The sequence below is a fragment of the Octopus bimaculoides genome, chromosome 10 (genome assembly GCF_046866305.1).
Source record: "Octopus bimaculoides isolate indiv1 chromosome 10, ASM4686630v1, whole genome shotgun sequence".
Classification (NCBI taxonomy): Eukaryota; Metazoa; Mollusca; class Cephalopoda; order Octopoda; family Octopodidae; genus Octopus; species Octopus bimaculoides.
This window is the reverse complement of record NC_142937.1, coordinates 35,606,356-35,632,855: the sequence shown is the minus strand read 5'-3', so window position 1 is coordinate 35,632,855 and position 26,500 is coordinate 35,606,356. Positions and strand designations below refer to the sequence as shown.

The 26,500-nt window shown below is 32.9% G+C and overlaps 1 long non-coding RNA gene across 4 annotated transcripts in view; it reads right to left on the bottom strand.

Annotated features, from left to right (window-relative positions):
- The window catches only part of LOC128248892 (uncharacterized), a 147,079-nt gene that overhangs the window by 95,808 nt on the left and 24,771 nt on the right, over positions 1-26,500 (bottom strand). The window contains exon 2 of one of the 4 annotated variants that reach the window (XR_016243386.1): positions 1,438-1,643. The exons of the other annotated variants lie outside the window; for them this stretch is intronic. This is a non-coding gene — a long non-coding RNA (uncharacterized LOC128248892). Of the gene's footprint in view, positions 1-1,437; positions 1,644-26,500 lie in introns of those variants that run through there. 4 annotated transcript variants of the gene reach the window in all.

The following is a 26,500-nucleotide window of genomic DNA, read 5'->3' as shown; positions in this document are numbered from 1 at the left end:
CATTCAGACACAACCAAGTCTTGAAGAGTGGACAGGAGCGTTGACATAAACCGTAATTGGATTATATTCGAAATCATTCTTTAGAAAGTAAGTTTGTCAGCGAAGCATGAATGCTCAACAAATTATTAAGTAAGAAATCTGGTGTAGCTTATACTTTTCTGTGTAATTTATAAATAATAGTCAGAGTGAATAGATTTTGTAACATCTTTCTCTAGGAGTATTAGTGACATCTGCTCTTAATAACAAAGTCAGCGATTTATTGCTGCTTTGTAGAGTAATATAGTTTCTCTACTTTTGAAATAGAACTATTAGATAACTGTTTCTAAAGAAACCGACATTCATAGATATCGTGCATATTTTTTTTTTATTTATATGATACTCTTCAGTTGTGCCAAAGATTCTAATGAAGACATCGGGATACCTATTATTCGAATGCTAATGATATCGGATTATTTATTAACCATTTCAAACTAAGTAATAGAAGCAACAACAGCTCAGTGACTTCCTCAACATATTTTTTCAAGTGATTGAATAAATTCAACATGATTTGCTTGGAAGAGCAGCAAGTAACACTCAGATTTATCAAACTTTAACTGTTCCTCATATTTTTTTTTTATTTGAGCTGCATTACTAGACTTAAGCATTTACCTTCTCATATTGATTCATTATAATTTTTAAAGTTGACACTTGCAAGTCATAATAATTCCGCAAGAACAATTTTCTTTTCTTTATATTCTTTTTATAATATTTAATTTGCTGTCTAATAATATTGCTTGTAATTTACGTGTATTGTTCGCATACCAAAAGTACTGATGAATTATTAAAGTAAACTGTCAAATTAAGAAATTGCTACAGAAGTCATTTGGTTTGGTATGGTCAAGAACTCCATGAGGCAAACATATAAACCAGCTGTAGTTGAATGATTGCTTTCTTTTGTGTGCGATGAAACAACGAGTTCGCTTCATATAAGGAGACACACATTTGTGTGGGAAATTGTGCGGACGGCCAATCAACAAACAAGGAGATCTTCGTGATTTTAGATGTTAGTCTGTTGCAATATCAATCTTTTCTGTATCTTACAATCATACCAGTGGTATATGCCCATAAGCATGTGTGTGTGACTGCGTGTATGTGTTTGTGTTTGAGAGTGTGTGTTCGCATGTCAGAGTGTTTGTGTATGTTTGCATATATGTATGTATGTATGTATGTGGGTGTGTATATATATATATACATACATACACACACACACACACACACACACATATATATATATATATATATATATATATATATATATATATATATATATATATATATATATATATATATATATATTTACACGTAAATATTATAAAATTTGGAACACAAAACGATAAAGATTCTCAAAGATATGAACGAAATATTTATTTTTAAGCGTTACAAAAATATGTACACCCTAAAGGAAATTTGCTATATTCAATATTTTATCCACTTTTTTTTTTACTAAATTCAGATATTGCTGATAATTTCAATTCTAATAAATTATTTCTGCTCGCATTTTTGCACCGGTCATTTTTATTGCATCTGCAGGAATTCTGATTTGTGTACCGTGGTGAAGATCGTCTTCATTGTGATTAAAATGGCACCAAAAGGAAAACAATTGTCTGAAGATTTGAAGAAAATTATTTTTAATTTGAACAAGAATAGTTTTAAGATTCAAGTTAATTAGCAAACGAATACATATTAACGTAAACACGGTTGCCAAAGTAATTCAGAAGTACAACCCTACAGGACGGCAAAGTAATAACCATCATCCAGATCGTCCTTCTCTTTTAACTGCGTGTGACATTCGTCACCTTCAACGTTGCATGATAGACGACAGGTAACGCACTACTTTATCTTTGGCCTGAGGAATGCCTTCTGTTAGTGGAAAAAGTGTATCCACCTAAACAGTTCACCGAAGTTTGAACCGGTGTGGTCTTCAAGGACGCTTTCCTCGTTGGAAGCCTCTCCTCACCACCAGGCATGAAACAAATCGTCTTTCTTTTGCCGAAACTTATGTGAGAAGGAGAAGGAGTTTTCGAATAAAATTCTTTTTTCTGGTGAGACTAAAATCAATTTGTTTAGGTCAGATGGTATTAAATGATTATTGCGAATATAATAGCGACAAATTCACTGTTTTTAGCGGAAAACACTGTGGTATAAGTTTTATGCTTTGGGGATGGATGGGTGCAGTTGGTGTGGGGGACTCACATTTATTGAGAGAACAATGGGTTCAAGGATTTATGGTGAGATATTTCAGAAAACAATGCTGAACAGTATCAAGGAACTGGGAAGACATTCCATGTTCCAACAAAATAATGACCCTAATCACACTTCAAAGATGACGACTAAGTTTTTATCAGATAAACAGGTAAATGTAATGCCTTGGCCTACCATGTCACCCGATTTAAGCCTAATAGAACATCTGTAGAGTATTTTGAAAAGGAAGATTGAGGAGAAAAAACTCTGCTATGTAACGCAGTTGAAATACATTAATCATGATGAATGGAGGTCGATTTCATCGGTTATATGCGGAAATTTAGTCGACTCTATGCCCAGAGGACTTAATGCATTCATTGCAAACAAGGGCGGTCACACCAAATATTGAATATAGCAAATAATTATTTAGGGTATATATATTTTTGTAACGTTTGAAAATTAATATTCCATTCATATCTTTGAAAATGTTCCAAATTAGTATAATATTTGCATGTATAATATATTTGCATGTATAATATATATATATATATATATATATATATATATATATATATATATATATATATATATATATATATATATATTACACGTAAATATTATAAAATTTGGAACACAAAACGATAAAGATTCTCAAAGATATGAACGAAATATTAATTTTTAAGCGTTACAAAATATGTACACCCTAAAGGAAATTTGCTATATTCAATATTTTATCCACTTACTGAAAAACTCTAGAGGTGTCCATACTTCTGTGAGATACTGCATAGATAGAAAGATAGACTGACAGATAGACAGACAGACTGACAGACAGACTGACAGACAGACAGGCAGATAGATAGATAGATAAATAGATTGATAGATAGATAGATAGATAGATAGATAGATAGATAAATAGATAGATAGATAGATAGATAGATAGATAGATAGATAGATAGATAGATAGATAGATAGATAGATAGGGATCTGGTGCAGCATTGTGCGAAGAATCGTCTAGCAATATTTGTCGTCACATTGATGCTATACAATTTCACTTAGACAAAAAGTTTCTACGTCTACATTAGTTGGTTTTAATTGGGGTGAGTGCAAATCTCCCCAGGACTATAGAAGGTTACCGATATTTTAGAGAAAATCAATGGAATTTTCAAAGTAACGTTGTGAACTAAACGAACGTTTCACATTCGATTAACTTCCTGATGACTCGACATTTCGGTAGGTTTTCATTCTCCATTATTTTAAGGGAAGCAGACCAGAAACGCAGTGATCTTCATTGACAGGAGAGAGGATGCTGAGAATTATATTGCATTTCAAATTTCCCACTTCGGGTTTTTGTTTTAGCAATGAACGCGCTGTATTTTTCACAAGTAGTTCAAGTGTAACCCATCGACCATACCCGTTTGGTAAGTATTATGTTAACCGTTCACGTCTCACCTACATACGCCTAAGATGGCAGCACAAATACTTTGTAGACCACCAACATGGTATGGCATCTGAGGAACTTCATCTCTGGTATGTTCTTCTGAAGACTAACGGTATCAACGTTAGTTTATTCAGATCTTCATTGACAATGTGTATCATTTTTCGGAGAGCGTGCCTAATATGCGACATGGCATTAGAATATGAATCGTGAACAGAATTTCAGATACTGTATATTCTTTGTGATTTTTTTTCACTTTTGACTTAGTTACAAAGAAACCTACAGCTATATCTTTCGATTCTACGAAAGAGTTAAAAGAAGATAATATAAATTTTGATGTCTGTATTTAAATTTGATCTATGAATAATACTATATAGGTCAATACATTTTTGTGAGATTGATTTGCATGGTCAGCAATGTAGTTTTGGCACTTTTGTAATAGACACTCGATTTGGAAGTTTGACAACATCCAAGTTTAGTTTCAGTGATTGAGCGCCAATCAGGTCATTAATGAGCAACTTTCCCAGAGAACATTGATTTCGAAAAATGTATTTATAAGTAATGTAGTTCATTGCTATAGAAACACATCTACTCGATATACTATAATAATGTGTACGTTTTGATAATGTATTATAATTATGTGGTTTTGTGTGCTTTTACATGTGCCCCAGCGCCAAACTTAGCATCACTACATGGCCACTTATTGCCAGGTTTACTACAACCACATGGTACTAGTTACTAGTTTTCAAATTTCAATAATATAACCTGACTTTCATTACCAATTAACAGGAAAATTTCTGAATATCACAGCCTCAATAAATTCTCAATTAAGGATCTCCGAAGCTGGTGGAAATAAAGAGGGTCATTATACCTTGATAGAAAACCTTCATCAAATACTTTCCATAGATGGTCACCGTAAAAGGCAACAGGACGCTATAGAGTGTTGCTCAATCTATTGGGGCCTCGAAAATTTTGAAACGTTAATGGATTAATGGTTTTAGTGAATATAATGAGCAAATAAGGAAACATTGTTGAAAATATTTAATAAAAACTATTAAACAAGAAGAGTTTTATATTTAATACGGTATTATATACGTACATACATGTATACATAAATAAAAAAACAACACATACATGCATACATACATACATACAGACAGACATTACATACATACATACATACATACATACATACATACATACATACATATATACATAAACAGTCATTCAGACATATTATTTTCATGAATGCTTTCCTTAACTTATTTTCTTAATTCAATTAGTTTACTCACACGAATTTGTGAACGTGACGTGTGCGTATTAAAGAGAAGGAGTGAAAGAGGAAGAAAGAAAGGGAGAGTGAGAGAGAAAGAGAGAGAGGGGGGAGAAATAAGAGACTACATGATTCAATATATATATATATATATATATATATATATATATATATATATATATATATATATGAAAAATAATGAATTTCCAGAATTGGCGATATTGGTTAATATATGTATATTTTATATAATGAAATCATGAAAAAGGAGAAAGACAAATGTGATAAAATAGAATGATTAAAAATAACCAAGAAAACTAGAAGTAAACGGTAAACAGTAAACATTCTGTTAAAAGACAACGTAATGGCAGTCTAAAAGTGATAAATTTACTGTAATGCCTCTAGCGGAATTTACCCAGAAATATTAGTTTATTGAGATATTTTAGGCCTAAGTCACCAATTTTACTCACCCTCCATATTGTTTGTGTGTATGTACGTGTATATGGGTGGGTGAGTATATTTTGTATGTATATGTCTGTATGCCTTCGAGTGTGTTTCTGTTGTTTTTTCCTCTGCTTGCCTGTGTGTGTACGTACATATGAGTGTAGCCAAAACTATGTATGAGACGCTATATGTCTATGTAACTTTATGTGCGGTTGCATGTGTTTCCTGTACATACATAAATACACACATATATATACATAATTATATATATGTATGTATGTATGTATGTATTAACATACACTCACACACAAAAGCCCGCACTCATATATATGAATGTATAAATATATATATATATATAGATGCACATATATATATATATGTGTGTGTGTGTGTGTGTGTGTGTGTGTGTGTGTGTGTGTGTGTGTATACGTCTTTGTGTTGGTACGTGTGCGAGTGTATCTAGATGTGCCTTTGTTTATATTACTCTGTGGTCGTACATCTATGTGTGTGCCTATGTTCTTTCCGCTTTCTTCTAACAATCTCTGTTTCATATTCTAATTAAATCTAAATTTATACACTTTGGTCGATACAAAACATTTCCTGGTGATTCTAATTCTTATATATTTCGTGTTCTTTTGGGTAACGACCTGATGAAACGTGTTTGTAATAGGTGTGTATGTGTAACTTTCACACACACTCTCTCTCTCTCCAAACGCATGCGCACACACATACACATATATATAATGTGGTGCAAGTGAGTGTGCGTGCTTAAGTGTGTATGTGCGTGTATGACTGTGTGTTGCTTGTTCGTTTGAAGAATCTTAGAGGTACTTCAGAAAGTAGTCTTGTTTTATTTTTAAAGACATTATACATATATACATACATACAACATACAAACACACACACACACACACACACACATATATATATATATATATATATATATATATATATATATATATATATATATATATGTATATATACATATATATATATATATATATATATATATATATATATATATATATATATATATATATATATATATAATATATATATATATATATATATATATATATATATATATATATATATACATACATACATATATATAAATATGTACATAATCATTTACACATTTACATATACATACACGCATATATGTACAAATATATGTATAGAGAGAGAAAGAGAGACCGAGTAATACATATATGTACAGAGGCATACATAGACGCGCACAAACACACAAACGCACACAAACACACAAACGCACACATCTACATAATGAATGTTGATTCACAATTGTATATGGCTAAATGCTGCCTACCCTCCTTATAATCTTTTAAGACGTGGTAGCTCCCTGCTATACATTATTATAATGCTAGTAAGACGAAAACCTTACCTCCCACAGTGCATTTCAGGAGGACCTAACAAAGCGGCTGATCGGCAGATCGTGACTGTTCCTCTATATACAACAGGTTCTGCTTTCCCCATATAGGGTATAAAACTATAGAAGTGATGATATTCCATTGCCTCGCAGGCGCCGGTGTGGTAGAAATGTTTGTACCTCGGAGAAAATGCTTAGCGACATTTCGCCCTTATATACGTTCAAATTCCGGAGTTCAAATTCCATCGAGTTTTATTTTGCCTTTAATCTGTCCGGCTCGATAAAATTCGTACTAATCGAGCACTGGGGTCGATTTAATCTACTTAAGCCTTCCCACGAACTTGCTGGCCTTGCTGAACCGATAGTTCATTGTAACCAACGCGCGTGTTATCCTGACCGATGCAACAAAATTATATCCGACAGTAACTCCAAGAAATTTGAGTTTTACTTCAGCAAAATGTACGTACGCAATAAATATTATAGTAACAAACACCTGTGCAACGCAACTGTCACACTGTCCCTGTTTGAATCCTTTAATCTAGCAGTAAATAGAAGAAAAGTGACTGGTTACTACAAATGATTTAGGGTCGTTTGAAACAGCCTTTTTAGTGTCACCATATGGGCTCAAACTAAATTTGGCATTGGATCCTTTATTACTGAGAGAGCTTGCTTTACCTTCATTCTATACAGCTACTTTCTACAATTAAAGTTACCATTTCACACGGAATTGGTTTAACTGGCTCGTGTCTTTCCCTCTTTTCAAACAAATAGGAACATTTATTTTGGCTTCAATCTATCCTTAAATACCTTGAAAATTCCTTAACCAAATTAAGACACTTCGTTATATCATTTGTCCCTTAGCATGAAATTTTAGGTTGTAAACAAAGAAGCTCTACGCCAAAATATTACCCCTGGTTTCATTAAAGTCAATAACTTAAGAATAAATACAAAAAGGTTCACTGCGATTATAAGCACCATTTTAGAGAGCGACTCTCATTCTGAATATACGCCTGCAATACTTTATACTATTAGTGGCACTACACCTATTTGCTGTATTTAATGCCAGAAGTGTAATTCTATTCGATACCAAGCTGTATAGAATCGAGGTACCAGTGAAATGATCTTTGTTGCACGCCAGATTCAAGAGAACTGTCGAGAACTGCACTGATCTCTGCTTAATTTTCGTCGACCTCTCGAAGGGATTTGACGCTGTAAATCACAAGCTACCATGCAGTCTTCTGTAGGAGTCTGGGTGTCCACTGTGACTCATCCGACAGTTTCATGAGGGAACGAAAGCAGGTGTGGTCATCGGCGATCGGGAACCAGACTATTTTTATGTCGGCATCGACGTGAAACAGGGTTGCGTATTTGATCTGGATTTTTCAAACGCCTTGTCAGGGCCGTTACACTTTTCACACAGGCCGAACTCGATCCTAACAATGAATTCACCATCAACTACCTTCTGGATAGCAGTGATTTTAATCTCTGACGATTCAAATACGAAACGACGAATCAGACTACCATGATGTTTGACCTCCAGTGCGCTAAAGGCTCGACCTTCAAACTCCCGATCAAAAGTCCGTGCAGCGTGTCGTGAACGTCGCTGTGAACGTTTATCAAAGACTCGGTCTGGAAGTTAACACAAAGTAAGCATAATTAAAACATCAATACTGTCTCCGTCTACCGTGTCTTGTTCACTCTCTTAGCGGCGAAACTCATAACATTGAGTCGTGGATCATCTACTTCGAGTCATTCCTGTCTCCCAACTGCTTTATTGATGAGAAGGTCCAATGCCAAATATAGAAGTCATCTGCAGTTTTCAGCCGTTTTCGGACCATTGTTCTCCAACAAGGTTCTTAACATTCCCACGAAATTTGGTGCATGGTTTTATCCGCTCAATTATATGGTGTGGAAACTAAGGTGTTATACTACAAGCACCTGAAAATTCTTTAACCTTTTCACATCAGCTGCCCTCAAGGTATACTGGACACCTGAAGAGAAAACAAGGTTCCACATCGAACGATCTTCGAACCCAGCAACTCCTTTAGCATTGAATCTTTTAAATATTTCTCTATAGCCTTAAATAAATTTCTATACCAATGATTACTAAACCATCTTGTTTTTACCAGCTTCGTAAATGACGAAATAAATTAATATTTCGACCGGAAATCCTTGGTAGCATTTCACAAGGTTTTACAATAATTACTATAATATCTTTACTCTCTTAACAGATCGAGTGTTATACTACTTGTTGAAAATCATACCACACAGTATATATGTATATATATATATATGGTGGGGGAGTGCGTGTGTGCGTGTGTATATATATACAAATATATATATATATATATATATATATATATATATATATATATATATATATATATATATATATATATATATATATATATATATATATATTATAGCATATATATGTGAGCGTATGTGTCTCCTTGTGTGTATGTGCACACATATTCTTACGTGCACATAGGCATATGTTTGCATATGTATATATAAATATATATACATACATTAATACATATGCGTGTATATATACGTGTGCGTGTTTACGTGCGTGTACAAGCACGCTACATGCACTCATACGGAAGCAAAACCATTTTATTTTCAGCTGAGAGAAAATGCTTTTTTCTCATTGCTTCGAAATTCAATTGAATTCAATTTCCTTACAGAAGTGGATCGAGGCATTTGGGACAATTTGTAGGTTGCACTAGCAGCAATTGCTCAATATTTAATTCTAGGATCACTGTTGAACATTGGCAAGTCATCCCTACTATTGCGTTCTGCGAACCATAAAAGATATTTATATTCCACTTCATTCAAAGTTCCATCACTGCAGAAAAGATCTATAACGCTTGTCTGAATTTCGCTCAAATACTTTATCGCTCCGATGACGCCTTGCCAATAAATTGGTCACGTGGCAAACAAAGCAAACACATTAAAGTTTAATGATTCTCTTTTGTGGGAGACAATAATTCAGTAATGTTCATTAATTCATTCGTGTATGTATTTATGAGTCTTTGTGTATATATGTGTGAGTCTGCGTATGTGTGTATGGGCATATGTGCGTGTATACGTTTGAAATATTGATGGGGAATATATTTATATGAGTGTGTATGTGTGTGTAATTCTATATATATATGTGCGTGCTTGTGTTCACTTTTCTTCTGATACAGCATACACACATGCATACACACACCCACCCACACACACACACACACACATATGTATTGATGCATAAACACATGAATATATATGTATGCATATGTATTTCTATATGTATACATACGCATATATTTACATATTCACATGCCAAAACACACGCACACACACACATATACATATATGTGTGTGTGTATGAGCTTATGCGTATATGTGAATACAAGAGAGCGAGTGTCTATATATTCATTCCATAGTGATAATGTGCTTTTCTCAATATACAATTGTATAAGTACATACATACGCATATATATATCTGTAGGTGTGTGAGTGCTCGCGTGTGTGTGTGCATGTGTGTGTATCTTTGAGTTTCTGTCTATGTCTGTATGTGTACAATACAAATCTAAATCTGCACATATAGCAATGTTATATTTCACAAATGGTCGTTTATGTATATGGACATATGCGCATATATATATATATATATATATATATATATATATATATATATATATATATGTATATATATATATATATATATACATATATATATATATATATACATATACATATATATACATACATATGCATACATATATATACACACATATACATACATATACACCAGTATATATATGTGTGTGCGTGTGTGTGTGTGTACTCCTGCATATGTGTGTGTTTGTGTGTGTGAGTGTGTAGCTAAATATATGGATATTATACATATACACATACATATATATATATATATATATATATATATATATATATATATATATATACATATATATATATATATATATGTATATATATATATATATATATATATATATATATATACATATATATATATATATATATGTATATATATATATATATATATATATATATATATATATATATATATATATATATATATATATATATATATATATATGCATATATGTATGTATATATGTATGTATGTATGTATGTATGTATGTAGGTTGCTAGGTTGGTATGCGTGTGTGTTTTTGTATGTATATATATACATACGTATGTATGTATTAATATCATCATGAAACGCACATACTTACAGACGCACATTCATACACACACACACACACACACACACACACACACACACACACACACATACAAAGAGTCGCTCACACGCACTCGAAAATACACACCTATTTACATAGTGATGTAAAGAACCTCCGTGTTATCAATATTGGAACCAAAAAGAGAAACTTCAGGCCCTGAATATTTCATTGTCCATCATATATATCATAAAATCGATGAAGCGTGTGGTTGTTCTCTCTTTCAAGCTGTCTATATATGTTTGCGAGCTGTGTTGTGTACGTGTCTGTAGTGTATCTGTCCTTGGGCTAATGTATGTGTGGGGCCTGTGTCTTTATATATATATATATATATATATATATATATATATATATATATATATATATATATATATATACATGCAAATATACATATATATATATATATATATACACACGCATATATATATATATATATATATATATATATATATATATATATATATATATATATATATATATATATATATATATATATGTATATATATATATATATATAAGCATGTATATATGTATGTGTGTATGTGTTGTTCGTTATGTAAGTGCTTGAATATGTCTATTTTTATATCTAATTACATGAGTGTATATGTGCTGGCGTGTTATGAGTTATGCGCTTGTGGAAGCTTGCGTGTTTGTACATGTATGTAAGTGTCTATGTGTTTTGTGTGTTTGTACGTTGCGTGTATATCCTAGCCTGTCTTTCTACACACGTGTATGTCGGTATATTTATATACCAATTTGTGTATTCCGTGTTGTTGATATCTTTCTGTATATCCGTATGTGTTTATGCACGAACGTGTTTTCGCGCGCTCGCGTGCAGGTAGTAAAATAGCTATAGGAGAATGGCAAAGAAGTGTTGGAGACGGAATTGGTAAGAAAGAATTTTAATGAAAGATATTGATAAAGAACTTGAAACATATTTATGAGAGAAAGACGCGAAATGAAAACGTACATACATGGAGAGAGAGAGAGAGAGAGAGAGAGAGAGAGAGAGAGAGAGAAAGAGATAGAGAGATAGAGAGAGAGAGAGAGAAAGAGAGAGAGAGAGAGAAAGATAGAGAGAGAGAGAAAGAAAGAGAGAAAGAGAGAGATATGCTTAAAATAATGGTTTCAAATTTTAGCACAAGCGTGCATTTTCGGGTAGCGGGTATGTCGTTCACATCAACCCTAGTGCCCAACTGGTACATAGGTTTTCGATCGCGAAATCTTTGAAAGAGTCGACATTGGCGGAATTTGAACTCAGAATGTAAATACGGACGAAATGCCGCTAAGCATTTTGTCCGACATGGTAATGACACTGCTAGCTCACCGACTTTACTTTAAATGATATTTATAATAATCCTTTCTACAATAGTCACAAGGCCTGAAATTTTCTCGGAGGAGGCCTGTCGATTATATGCGAATGAGAGCGCAGTTATACCTAATATGAATGAAAGCACCAGCTAAAAAGTAACTAGCTAGCGCTTTTTAAATACGAATCCATAGCCTTAAATTGAATAAATGGCGAATATATATATATGATATATATACTCCTGAATACAGCATGTTAATAATGAATTTAAAATTTACTCGTATAGTTAGATCATTACAAAGAAAGATACAAACACATACATACACATACACACGCACACACACACTTACACACGCACGCACACACATACACACAAACATACACACGCTGCAATAGATGGTGCTTCGTAGAGTTAGACAAGTGCTAACTCCCATCGAATTAACAGTAGCCTACATTGTTATCATGCTTGTAAATCATGATTTATATCTGTCATGTCGGTTAGTTTTTGAATGAGCCAATAGCATTGAACAGACCCTTTTCCAGATGTCAAGAAAACATTTCATCATACGGCCACTAGACATCAGCCGCACTTTGAGACCGCATCCTGAGAAATGATCAACCTTAAAAAGTTGGTTCTTACTAGCAGGGCAAGAAAACATTTCAAACTTCTTCACATGCTGAAAATTCATGCAGGTTACATAAGAAAAACATGAAGTACTGCGTCACATTTTTGCAGACATGTTGGGATTTATCCAGAGAATAGCCACACTACTGAAGAAATCACTAACGGACATGCTTCAATCCCTAGCTCCCAAGCTGCTATTTTCTTTCTGCCTTTGCTATCTTTTAATGCTTCTTTGCCTTAGAAATGGTTTGTCTTGCACAGCAACTACACAGACTCCCACTCCCGTTTCCGTGTCTTATCAATCTAATTGCATACACGCCTGGTCCGTACTAACCACGAAGTCTGCTCTTGCTTCCAAGAGGAGCATCTCTCTTTTAAATGTTTCCCAGTTTATGTTTTTCTTACAAGAATTGATCTACTACAAAATTTTGAACGGAACATTAACAACGTCAAACTCTCGGAGGTTGTTTAAAGATTCTGGAAAGGAACTTTGCCCCTTCCTCAAGGCATAGCAAGTAAGAGAAAAGTATACATTCGTACTTAGTTTTAAATTCAAATATCTCAAAAGGTGCATATATACGTACTGTTAATATCCGTCCAAACATTTTATAAAACCTTTCATACCCACCCTTACGTTTTTGCAAACATTTCTTTCATATTAAAACTTGTAATCACGCTGGAATTTTGTTATGCAACTATAATATACTATGAAGTATATTAAATGTTCATATAAGTCAACACGGTGTCCTACTCCGCTAGCAGTGCTCTTTACATTCTTTTGTTAAGGTTATTTCTGCAGAAATAATAGTTGACAAAGGTTTGTTGACACAACGTTTCGTATCGAGATATCAAATGCAAAAAAACAATGAGATCGGTGACAAAAATGTCTTCGATCTCATTGTTTGTTTACATCTAACTTCTCGGTACGAAACTTTGTAGCGAAACTCTGTGTTGGCTAAAATTTCTGTAGAAATAACCTTCACAGAATAATTTCTTTCCCATTCCAGTTCTTGTGACACTCTAGTGGAAATTTCTTTCTGTGCTGTATCTCTTCGGGCCTTTGTGGCTATTAAAGACAACATTATTATTAATATCCTAAGTAGTACATGAGAAGGCTCGACGGTCATTTTGAAAATTGTAAGATTAAACAGAAACATGAAATATATAGTTATACACATGCACACAGTGGAATACATATGTATATACACACATTCATGCAAAGGAACTTAACACACGTGTACCGGATTGCCAGCTATCCGCTATTATATATCCGTAAGCTGAGTATATTGTCTTTGGTCGGCTTCTTGCTATAAATCCATCGTCATCAAATCTAACAAAGGTAGTAGAATAGTTGCCCATGATGATGATAACTATGGTTTCCTTTAAATATAGTCGAAGCAGCTCTACATTTTAAACTGCCATGTATTTTCCCACTTTTGTTTTCTTAACCAATGAGATTAGGTTTAACTAGGATGTTACGTATGCAACTTTGGTTGATTACAGACATTAATTACAAACCTGAAACTCCGAGTAAGAAAGTAGAATAGCTACTCTTGTACTATATACAAGTAAATAATTTAATATATAAATGCATATAAATGAACATACATGCATATATATATATATAAATATATATATACATACATACACACACACACATGTATATATACATATATGTGCATAAATAAATGAATGAATAAATGTTGTATATATGTATGTATATATATATATATATATATATATATATATATATATATATATATATATATATATATATATATATATATATATATATATAATAGTGTAGTTGCTTCAACAAACAGTGAACGCACCCAAATCCAATTATACAGACAAGAAAACACATCCCCACACATTCATGCAATCATGCGTCAACACACAATAGCGTACACGAATACTGAGAAAAAATAACGGAAAGAAAAAGACAGAAAAATAAAGACATACTTAGAAAGACATTGACAAATAGAGAAGAGACAGATCAAGAGACAGAGAAGTAGACAGACAGACAGACAGACAGACAGACAGACAGACAGAAAGACAGACAGACAGACAAACAGACAGACAGACAGACAGACAGGCACCGAAATACATAATAAGAGGAGTTATGCGGGGTGAGAGAAAAGACAGGAAATGTTTCGAATTTGTCATGATCTTATTTAAAATTATTCTTTTACCATATTCAAAGAGAATCGCCTCAATGTATTCTCTTCTCTTTTATCTCCATCATGTGAAACGAATATCTTTTATTTTCTATTTTTTAAAAAAAAGTCTACATTGTATTCCTAGTTTTATAATATCTTATTTTATGACATCTTCAGCCCCTGAAAAGATTTTGTGAATAAAGATGTACAAAACGACACACAATGAACTGGTGAAATTTTAACGAAACGACTTACAATAAATATTCATAGGTTCCGTTTGAAAAAGTGTATGCATATATCTCTGTTTCGAATTACACATAAGTATACCTTTCAGTCTCTATTAATCTATATGTATGTAGGAATATACAAGGAAGTAAACATACACAGACACACATGAATGTGTCTCTAGGTAAGCATATCTATAGAAATAGTTACTGTCTACAAGGTAAAAGCCGAAGATATAAATTATTATTAGGAATTATATATAATGTATACAAATGTAAATTTATATATATAACAAAAGCATATGCTCGAAGATGAAGATGTGTGTATGTGTGCACATGTGCATATATCATATATACATATATTTATACATATATATGTATGTGTATACGTATATGTGTACATATATATATATATGTGTGTACATATATACAGACACACGTATATATACGTGTATATATATATATGTATATATATATATACATATACATATACATATACATATACATATATATATATATATATATATATATATATATATATATATATATATATATATATATATATATATATATATATATATATATATATATATATATATATATATATGCACACTTATATATTTACATACATGTACATATATATCAGGCATATTGTTGCCATTTTAATTGTATTCAAGATCTACTTCATTGAGATAAATACGATCAAATTTCTACTTTCGTGAAATAACTAATTGATTAATTTGAATTAAATTACATCAGTTTAAAAGCTGTTTACCCAAATCCTCGAGGCCTCATATATAAACTGTTAGCAGATTTCTGATTAACATAACCCGAGATCGATGAGGATTTGGGAATAGAGATTTTCGAGTCATAAATTTTAGTTAATTAATCATATATCAAAATTAATAAATTATACATTTAATGATGTTTATCTTAACGAAACAGCTGTTGAGCACAATTAAATTATGGAACATATGCTTTAATGTCATATATATGCATGTATGTGTACGTGTCTGTGCATATGTAAATGCATGCAATTATGTGTTTTTCTGTGACTGTGCGCGCGCGCTCGTGTCTCTGCCTCTGTATGTGTATACGGGCATGTATTATATATTTGAATGTAAATTGACAAGTACATGACTAATGTAAGGATTCTGATGGTAGATTCAGATTTATTATAAATATGTTTTCGGTAGACTTAATTTTTCATCCAGAGTCTCTTTGAATATTGCAGCTTGCTAGTTAAATAGATAGACAAACAGACTGACCGTAAGATAGATAGATAGATAGATAGATAGATAGATAGATAGATAGATAGATAGATAGATAGATAGATAGACATGTTTCTATAAAACCTATATTTTAATGCCTAAAAGCGAAAAATTGATCCACATTCAATTGTATGTTAAAGTACATAACACTGCTAATGTTCAAAATGAAGACTTAACCATATTTTCTTTTTGTTCCTCATTTAAGATATCGAACGCTTTTATCATCCTAATCACAAAACAAAATTTAATGGAAAACATATAGATTTTTATACCAACTTTTAATTACGCATATACCTTCACTACAGGACTAAGATATGAAGCAAATTTGAATACTGATTTCTTGTGATGGCAATATATTTATTCATTTCCCATTACTCTTGCCCTAATTGCCCTCGGGAATGAAACGGATCTTGCGCACAGCCTGTCCCTCTTCTACAATTATCAATGCAATGTCTGGTCTATAGGCCAGAAATCAATATCTCAATTGCACCAATGATCATTCGCACCTGTTTTCTAAGTTCAATCTGTGTTTACGAAAATTATTATCGAAAAAACTTATATTAAAAAATAAATCAAAAAACAAAAGCTGATTGAAAATAAATAAATATAGAAATAACCATATAATTAAATAAAATTAATTAATTTATCTATTAGCTTCATCATTTAAAATATAATTTCTAAAAGCTTTTAGAAAATCCCAAATTAATTTAAATCGATTAAACATTAAGACATGGCCAAGATAAATGCAAGTTGAAAAATCTTGAAATGATTTAAGTATAATTATTCTACTTAACGAAAATAAATTATAGAAATTTCGTTATGAAGTGTATTTGAATCAAGAAGAAAAATTGCAAAAAAACTTAATCTATGTTACGATTTAGAAATTAAATTGATTTTTGACGTGTGTATTAGATACTGCCGTTCTGTTATTTTCGTTGAGTTAAACAACAACATCTGTGATGTATATGACGATTTTTTGTCTCTCTAAACAAGCAAATGGTTAAGGTGAAAACAATTATTAGTACTAACATTCAATTAATTTGCGTAGTCTAAAAATATTATTTCTTTTGTCTACTAGTCTTAATGAAACTGTTGTATCGTCCACCAGATTGAAAGGGTTGAAGACAGGCTATTTCGTCTTTGGCCAAACCATCATCAACTTTTACAAGTTACACTCGAAAAGGAATTTGAGTTTAGAAAAGAAAGTGCTGCTTCCCAGCAATTCTGCTGAGAGGTGCTTGAATGCGGCAAGAATAATCCGAGTAACGAGCCTAATCTAAGCATGCACCTGTAAACTGCAAAATAATGATGTGGGGTGGGTACTTACCCTAGTGGTCAGGGCGACCACGGTTTTGTGGGGTTTTCACAGGCAAACCTGAGGGATTTTGGATATTTATATAACACAACATATTATCTTTCAGTACCATCCCTAACGTTTCTTTCTTTCTTTCTTCATTTCCTTTGCTCTTGAAAACCCTTAGTGGCAATTCAAGAAATCATTACTTATGATGTATGCATGCACATCCACAAACCTATATACAACCTCCCCACCAAAAACTATATGCTTATTTTTATATATATACATATCAATATATGTATATATATACACGCGCACACATAATAAAAATTTAGTTCATCCAAGCAGCTTATTTAATCAGTGACGTGCTCACCAAATCCAAATAAAATGCGTGCTGTGATTTTATCTCTATAGTAATTGCACACACAGGAAGAATTTTGTATTCCCGTATCTCGAATACAATTATACCACCGAGCATTTCTCATCTTCTTCATACCTGAGCATAACGGCATCATGTGTGTCTATCTTCACCCGCATTCAATCTTTGTTGAAATGCAAAGATTGTATCTAGCATACAATAAGTATGTCTTTATACGATATTTAGTCAAGCATTCTTCCGTTTTATCATTTTGCTTTATCACATGCGTGTGAAATCATGTAATATGATTTTGAAATCCAGGAAATTCAAAAGGAAGAATTACCCCTTTTGGGAATATACCGTAAATGCGTGGGATGAAAGTTAAGCCTTTGAATATTTTATGAAAAAATGTTTATAATAACTTAAACTGTGGTCGTTTACATAATGTCACTTTATCAATTTTGTAGAGCTGTAGAGTCATTGCTTAAAGTTGAAGGTTGAGTTATTGTGTTTGGATTTTGATCTGAACATATCTGTCTTAATCTTTCACCAGTTCTACTAATTGATCCTTAAAGTTTTGCTCTATTTTCTATTTTTATCAATCATATTGCCGAACATTTCATCTGGAAAACTTTTGCTCCCGACCTCTTAATTGTGTTTCAGCTTCTTGATGCTGCTCAACTACATAAGTTGATTACATCGAAGCCTAATGCTCAACAGGTTCTTAGAACATGTTGTTGTTGGCACTCCGTCGCTTACGACGTCGAGGGTTCCAGTTGATCCGATCAACGGAACAGCCTGCTCGTGAAATTAACGAGCAAGTGGCTGAGCACTCCACAGATACGTGTACCCTTAACGTAGTTCTCGGAGATATTCAGCGTGACACAGTGTAACGAGGCTGACTCTTTGAATTACAGACACAATAGAAACAAGGAGTAAGAATGACAGAAAGTTGTGGTGAAAGAGTACAGCAGGGTTCGCCACTATCCCCTGCGGGAGCCTCGTGGGGCTTTAGGTGATTTCGCTCAATAAACACTCACAACGCCCGGTCTGGGAATCGAAACCGCGATCCTATGACCGCGAGTCCGCTGCCCTAACCACTGAGCCATTGCACCTCCACTTCCTAGAATATAAAGAGGAACGAAATACCACTAAGAATTTCGGCCGGCGTGCTAACTATTCTACCAGAATGAATATCACAATGTAAAAGATGCTGGAATTTTAATTCAAAGACATCCCGTACATTTAAGACAAAAATCAAAATAATGTTTACATATTTAATGTAGAATCACTATTTACCTAACTAGATTTAGTTATATTTTGACAAACAATAAATGAATGTAAAAAATGTCTAATATAATACACTGACGTTTCTTCTTAACATTTTAAAATAAGATATAATGAAGCCATTATTATGTTTTATTTAAGGTATTAATAATGTAAACAAGACTGGGTACTTCCTTAGTGTTGCTCGTTTAGGGGTGAATGGACTGGAACAGCGCTAAATGAAGTGTTTTGCTGAAGAACACTCCCCGGATAGGGAATCGAAACTACGACCTTTTGAGCGTGAGTGCAACATCATAACCACTTTGGCCACGTACATTCATATATCTGAATAAATACACATATACAAACACACACACGCACACACAAGCAAATACACGCATACACATATATTCACTCATACGTATATATATTACATGTAATAGATAAAAGTCTGTATATATTTCTCTTTGTGTCTATCTACTGATTTATGCATAGAGATCATATGTATTTTTTCTAAAGAGTTAATATATGTGATATCAGCTCATTGCAGTTTATTCAATATCGCAAGTCCAAAAGCTGAGTCACCTATAGAATTAACGCGGTTTGAAAACGGTGAACTATTATGTTCAAGAGAAATTACACATAAAAATATCTTCGCGCTTTTCGAAACACTATCGCATTTACCTTAATTTTCTGATTTACCTTATTTGTCTTATTATATTTATCATTATCCGTTATGTGTTATTTGATCTCGGTGATGATTTTTGAAACGGTTCAGTGAATTTGAGATGAAAGATCAATATCAGTGTAGATGAGAGATGAATGCATGTTACAAAACCACATGCATCCACGGATACAAATACATATATATATATATATATATATATATATATATATATATATATATATATATACACATCAACATAAGTAAATGTGTATATATATACACATATATCACACACATAAATACATACACACACATACACACATATATATATATATATATATATATACACAAACACGCACACACATATATACATATATAAACACACGTATATATGTATAAATGTACATATACATATATCACTCACACACTTATGGCTAAAATAAAGTTGGAATGAAAAAAAGAAAAGAAGCAACAAAGAAAACAAGGAGAAAGAATGAATGAATCAATCAATGAAATTAAAACGATATAAATAAGGACAGAGATAAATGATGAGAAACTCTGAACTCGGAAAACGTGGAAAATACGGTAGAGATGTAGCAATGATTCAATATTCCAGAGCAATTAGTGAGAACATGTGGGGATGAATAACATCACTTATGTGGCTACAAATTTGCGATAGAACTTTTGAAGCAAAATGATATGTATCTCTTGAACTGTCATGGCTTCATGAAGATGAAGATAGATTTTCTGTAAAATAGCAAAAAAAGATATGGCAAAATAAAAACTGAGTAAGAGAAAACAGGAGAAAGTTATGTATAGACTTAATGGAATCAACACAATAAGTCGTTGAGACTGGAGATCAAAGATTACGTATGAAGTTATATAAATTAGATACTGCATTAAACTTCATTGTGTCTATAGGAAGAGGGAAAGGGTTTGTTTGGTCGGGAGAAGGAAAGCAGGAGAGATAAAAAAAAAATAAAAGAACAGTGAGGCTTTGGATGATATTTTTGACGAAGGAACCTGTCTAAAAATGTATTCAGAATTTGCGGTGATTTCTTGATTGAAGTATTGAAAAACTACAACGATATTCTTTCGTATAAACTGCATTTTAGGCTAATGTACACGATCACACACTCATAGAGAATCGATCCAAATACAGGGGCACACGCACAGAAACGTCCTGGTACCTATATACATACATACGTACATACATATATATGGAGAGAGGGGAGAGAGAGATGTATATATGTGCATATGTATATCTACATCTATCTATCTATCTATCTATCTATCTTTCTCTCTCTCTCTCTCTCTCTCTCTCTCTATATATATATATATATATATATATATATATATATATATATATATATATATACATGCAGACATGCAGACACATAATTACACATGCATTAGATATTTAAATTCAGAAACGTTATAAGGCATTACATATGTTAAATGCGGGATACCTGCGTATTTAAATGCAAATATGTGTGCAAGAGTGTATTCATATACATGTATAAACAAATATGCATATATATATATATATATATATATATATATATATATATTTATATATATAGGAGGCCAAAGTGTACGTACGCCGCTATATTCTAATATATAAAAAATACAAAAATGACACAAGAACGCAAAACATCTAAACAGACGAGACTAAGAAAACAAGGACGAGTCATTCGGAGTTCTCTATCCTCAGACGAGTTCCAAATTATCTTTGCCATTTCGGCTGGTTATATACATACATATACATACATATATATGTGTGTGTGTGTATGTATGTATACAAGCACAAAAACATATATACACATGTATGTATATATATATGTATATACACACATACGTACACGTACTTGTGTTTGTGTATATAATAATATTTATCCTGTTATTTGCATATCTTCCATTTCTTACTTGACGAGTTCAGCGTAACAAATCGCCCCCTCCCCTTTTCTTTACATATGGTATTTATTCTAACATCACCTTCTGTCGAATCGCTAACTTGCTGGGGAATAAACAAATCAACTCAACTTGCCAAGTAGTACTTACATAGACATTTAAGTACATATATGTATGTGTGTATTTATGTATGTATGAATATATGTATATAACTATGTACATCACCTCCAAACCTTCCAATATATATATATATATATATATATATATATATATACATATTTGTGTGTGTGTGTGTGTGTGTGTTTGTGTGTGTGTATGTGTGTGTCTGCGTCTGTATCTGTGTATAAATTACGGGCTTATTTCGAGTTCCACCTATCAATTCTATTCAGAAGACTTTGGTCGGTCTGGTGTTCAAGGTGCTGCTCAATGGGACAGAACCCAAGACCAAATGGTTTGGAAGCAAGCTTCTTATCACAGAGGCACGCCTTTGTGCTTACAATCAAATGCTATTGTTGAGTTCAGAGCTTAACATATTATCACCATCCAGTTTGCCTCCAATGCAGTTGCTCGGATATTATTGTACTTAAAAACTATAACTAGATATTCTTTTCTACTCTAGGCACAAGGCCCGAAATTTTGGGAGAGGGACCAGTCAATTAGATCTACCTCCGTACGCAGCTGGTACTTAATTCGTCGACTCCGAAGTTATGAAAGGCAAAGTAGACCTCGGCGGAATTTGGGAACTATGACTAGATATTGTCTCCAGAGCAAGCGTAGTAGATATTATAGTAAACATTAGCGTAACTCATTTGTCCCCAGGTACTTTTCAGAATTTTGGTTGTAGGGACATCTGCATTGGCTGATTCAAGTGCAACTGGCTGCTTAAGAACAACGGATCATTAGACTACTATAATACTGCATTATGTTACAGTAAAATAAAATCCGAAGATGGATAGATGGCGTGACACTTTATAAAGATTTTCCAGCAGGAAGTCGAAATAAAACAAAAGGCGGAGAAAGATTTAAACTGTGACGAAGAAATAGGAGAAAGGGAGTGAGAAAAGACAAAAAAAAAAAAGAAAGAAAGCTTCAAGAGAAGGAGACAGGAAAGTAATAGAAAAAGAAAGAAGGAAAAAAGAAAGGAAGGTACAAAGAAATAAAAAGAATCAACGTAAAGTTTAAACTACACAATCATAGAAATGATGAAAAAATAAAAAATAGGCGCAGAAGTGGCTGTGTGGTAAGTAGCTTGCTTACCAGCCACATGGTCCCGGGTTGCACCTTGGGCAAGTGTCTTCTACTATAGACTCGGGCCGACCAAAGCCTTGTGAATGGATTTGGTAGACGGAAACTGAAAGAAGCCCGTCGTATATATCTATATGTATATATATGTGTGTGTGTGTGTGTGTGTGTGTGTGTGTGTGTTTGTGTTTGTCCTCCTACAATTGCTTGACAACCGATGCTGGTGTGTTTGTGTCCCCGTCACTTAGCGGTCCGGCAAAACAGACCGATAGAATAAGTACTAGGCTTACAAAGAAAAAGCCCGGGGTCGATTTGCTCGACTAAAGGCGGTGCTCCAGCATGGCCGCAGTCAAATGACTGAAACAAGTAAAAGAGTAAAAGAGTAACAGCTTGATGAATTTTTTTAATTTTTTTAAAGAAAATAAGTGAAACATTAAAATATACACACTCTAGATATAGAGAAGGATATATATAGAAAGAGATGCAAATAGCAACAAAAAGGCAGAAGGCAGAGAAAGCATGGGAAAAATGTTCGTGTTAGGAAAGGAGGGGAAATGCGAGTCTGTAAAGATCTGTTGTTTTGTAATGGAGTCTTTTGAAAATAAATATAAACACAAATATTCAAAAGTAAACTGTATGAGTACGCCGTACCTTATAGACAGTAGGCGCTACATAGCACCGCTCTTATATACATATACATACATATATATATATATATATATATATATATATATATATATATATATATATATATATATATATATATATATATATATATATATATATATATATATATATATATATATATATATATATATATATATACAATTAAACCTTGGGAGAGGCATTATGCCGGTAATAAACACACGCACTGGTTCAGTCCTTTATTAATTTATATAGTTTTTTTATACGGTGCGAGTGTTTATACTGTGCGTGTGTTTATTACCGGCATAAAGCCTCTCCCAAGGTTTAATCGTATTTCTTTCAACACATGTATCCACATCAAGAATCTTGCACACGAAATACACATACGAAATATATATACATATATATATATATATATATATATATATATATATATATATATATATATATATATATATATATATATATATATATACATACTGACCTGTCTTTCTGACATTTTGATACCCAAACACTCAAAACGTTCATATTGGAGTCTACGGTGCGAATGCCAAGCACGTTTCCAAATTTCTGGCAGTGTGAATTGTGTCATGGTGCTGGTTTTCTCACAGACGGTGCCCAACTGACCCTATCATGCTTTGTAGTCGACAAAGTGAAAAACAAACGATGCAGATGCGCGAAATAAAAAATATTGATGCCGATAATCTACCCGTCGCAACCTGTATGTATATGTATATATATATATATATATATATATATATATATATATATATTTATGGGAGAATATACAAAAAATAACAACAGACGAGGACAGGTGGTGTAAATAACAAAAGTATATATTAGTATGACGCTCGGGAATACGGAAAGTCTTTGACGTTTCGAGCTACGCTCTTCAACAGAAAGAATACGGAGACAAGGAGAAAAACACGGAGAAAAAAAATTGAATAACGCCGGAGTTTTAATGGTCGCAGCTGATGAAGGGGATGTTTCTATGTGGCCTGCTTGTTTGTTGCACCTTGTTTACCATTTTGTCCTTGTTCTTTTGCCACGTCATGTACCCAGTTATGTATCGATATGTGCATGTAGATGAACGTATATACATACATGTACATATATATGCATATATTCATATATTGTTTATATATATATATATATATATATGTATATATATATATATATATATATATATATATATATATATATATATATATATATATATATATATATATATATACCTATCCACCATTCACACACGCTCACATATAGATTCACCCATACATACGAAAGATCATTGAAATATAGATTATTTAAGAAACTGTACTCTCTGTATACATTTATCTCTTCGTTCGTTTCTCTGGTTTTCTACATCTATCTATTTTATGATGAAAGAGAGAAAGAGAGAAAAAAGAGTGAGGGAACGATGGAGGTAATACTGAAACAATTACTGCATTCCTTTTCTTACTTGAAACGCTTGATGAACAACAGGCGTGACCGTATGGTAAGAAGCCTACTTCCAACCACATGGCTCCGGGCACTACCCAACTTTGTGTCACCTTGGGCAAGTGTCTTTAACATAGATTCAGGCTTTTACTATAGATTCGAGCCTTTGTATGTGTGTGTGTCTTTGTGTCTGTGTTTGTCCCCTCATACCGCCTGACAACTGGTTCTGGTGTGTTTACATCCCCGTAACTGGTTTGAAAAGAAAATAAGGACTGGGATCTATACATTCGATTAAAAATTCTTCAAGGTGGTGCCCCAGCATAGCCGCAGTCAAATGACTGAAACAAGTAAAAGAATAAAAGCATAACAGCGAATAACGGCGATTATTGATGCCTGCAGTTTAGTCCACGTTACGGTTTTGCTCGTTCCGGTGACTGGACTGCTCTCATGCTGGAGCACAACTGGCTTGATATTTTCAAGAACTTAGCTTGCGCCTGTATAAGACAGTGTGTTTATATAGGGGATAAGGCTACGACTGTCAGACCAAATTTATTCCCATATCAGTTTCTTTAATATATAGAATGCGAATTCCATGCTATACACGAGACTATGGTTGGGAAATTATCAAAAATAAGGTAAGAGATTAGATGTGAATTTTACTTAGATCTTGTGGGGTCACTGGTTATATTTCCAGCTAAAATTTACTGTACAGAGAGAGAGAGAGAGAGAGAGAGAGAGAGAGAGAGAGAGAGAGAGAGAGAGAGAGAGGGAGGGAGAGAGACAGAAAAGTTCAAGACTCCAGTTTTGTGTTTTATGTTTTTGATGCTCATCTATAATAAAAGCAATTTTACATTGATCTGATGGGTTACTATATACTTCTGTATGGTACCAAATTCATTATTCTTGTACAAGAATATTTTTTGACAGTGACTTCAATGTTTCAGCTAGCTAAGCCATCGTCGGACTGCAGTTTTTGTATAATAATAATAATAATAATAATAATAATAATAATAATAATAATAATAATATCTCATAATCACTGTAATATATATGATTTTACTCGAAGGAAACAAA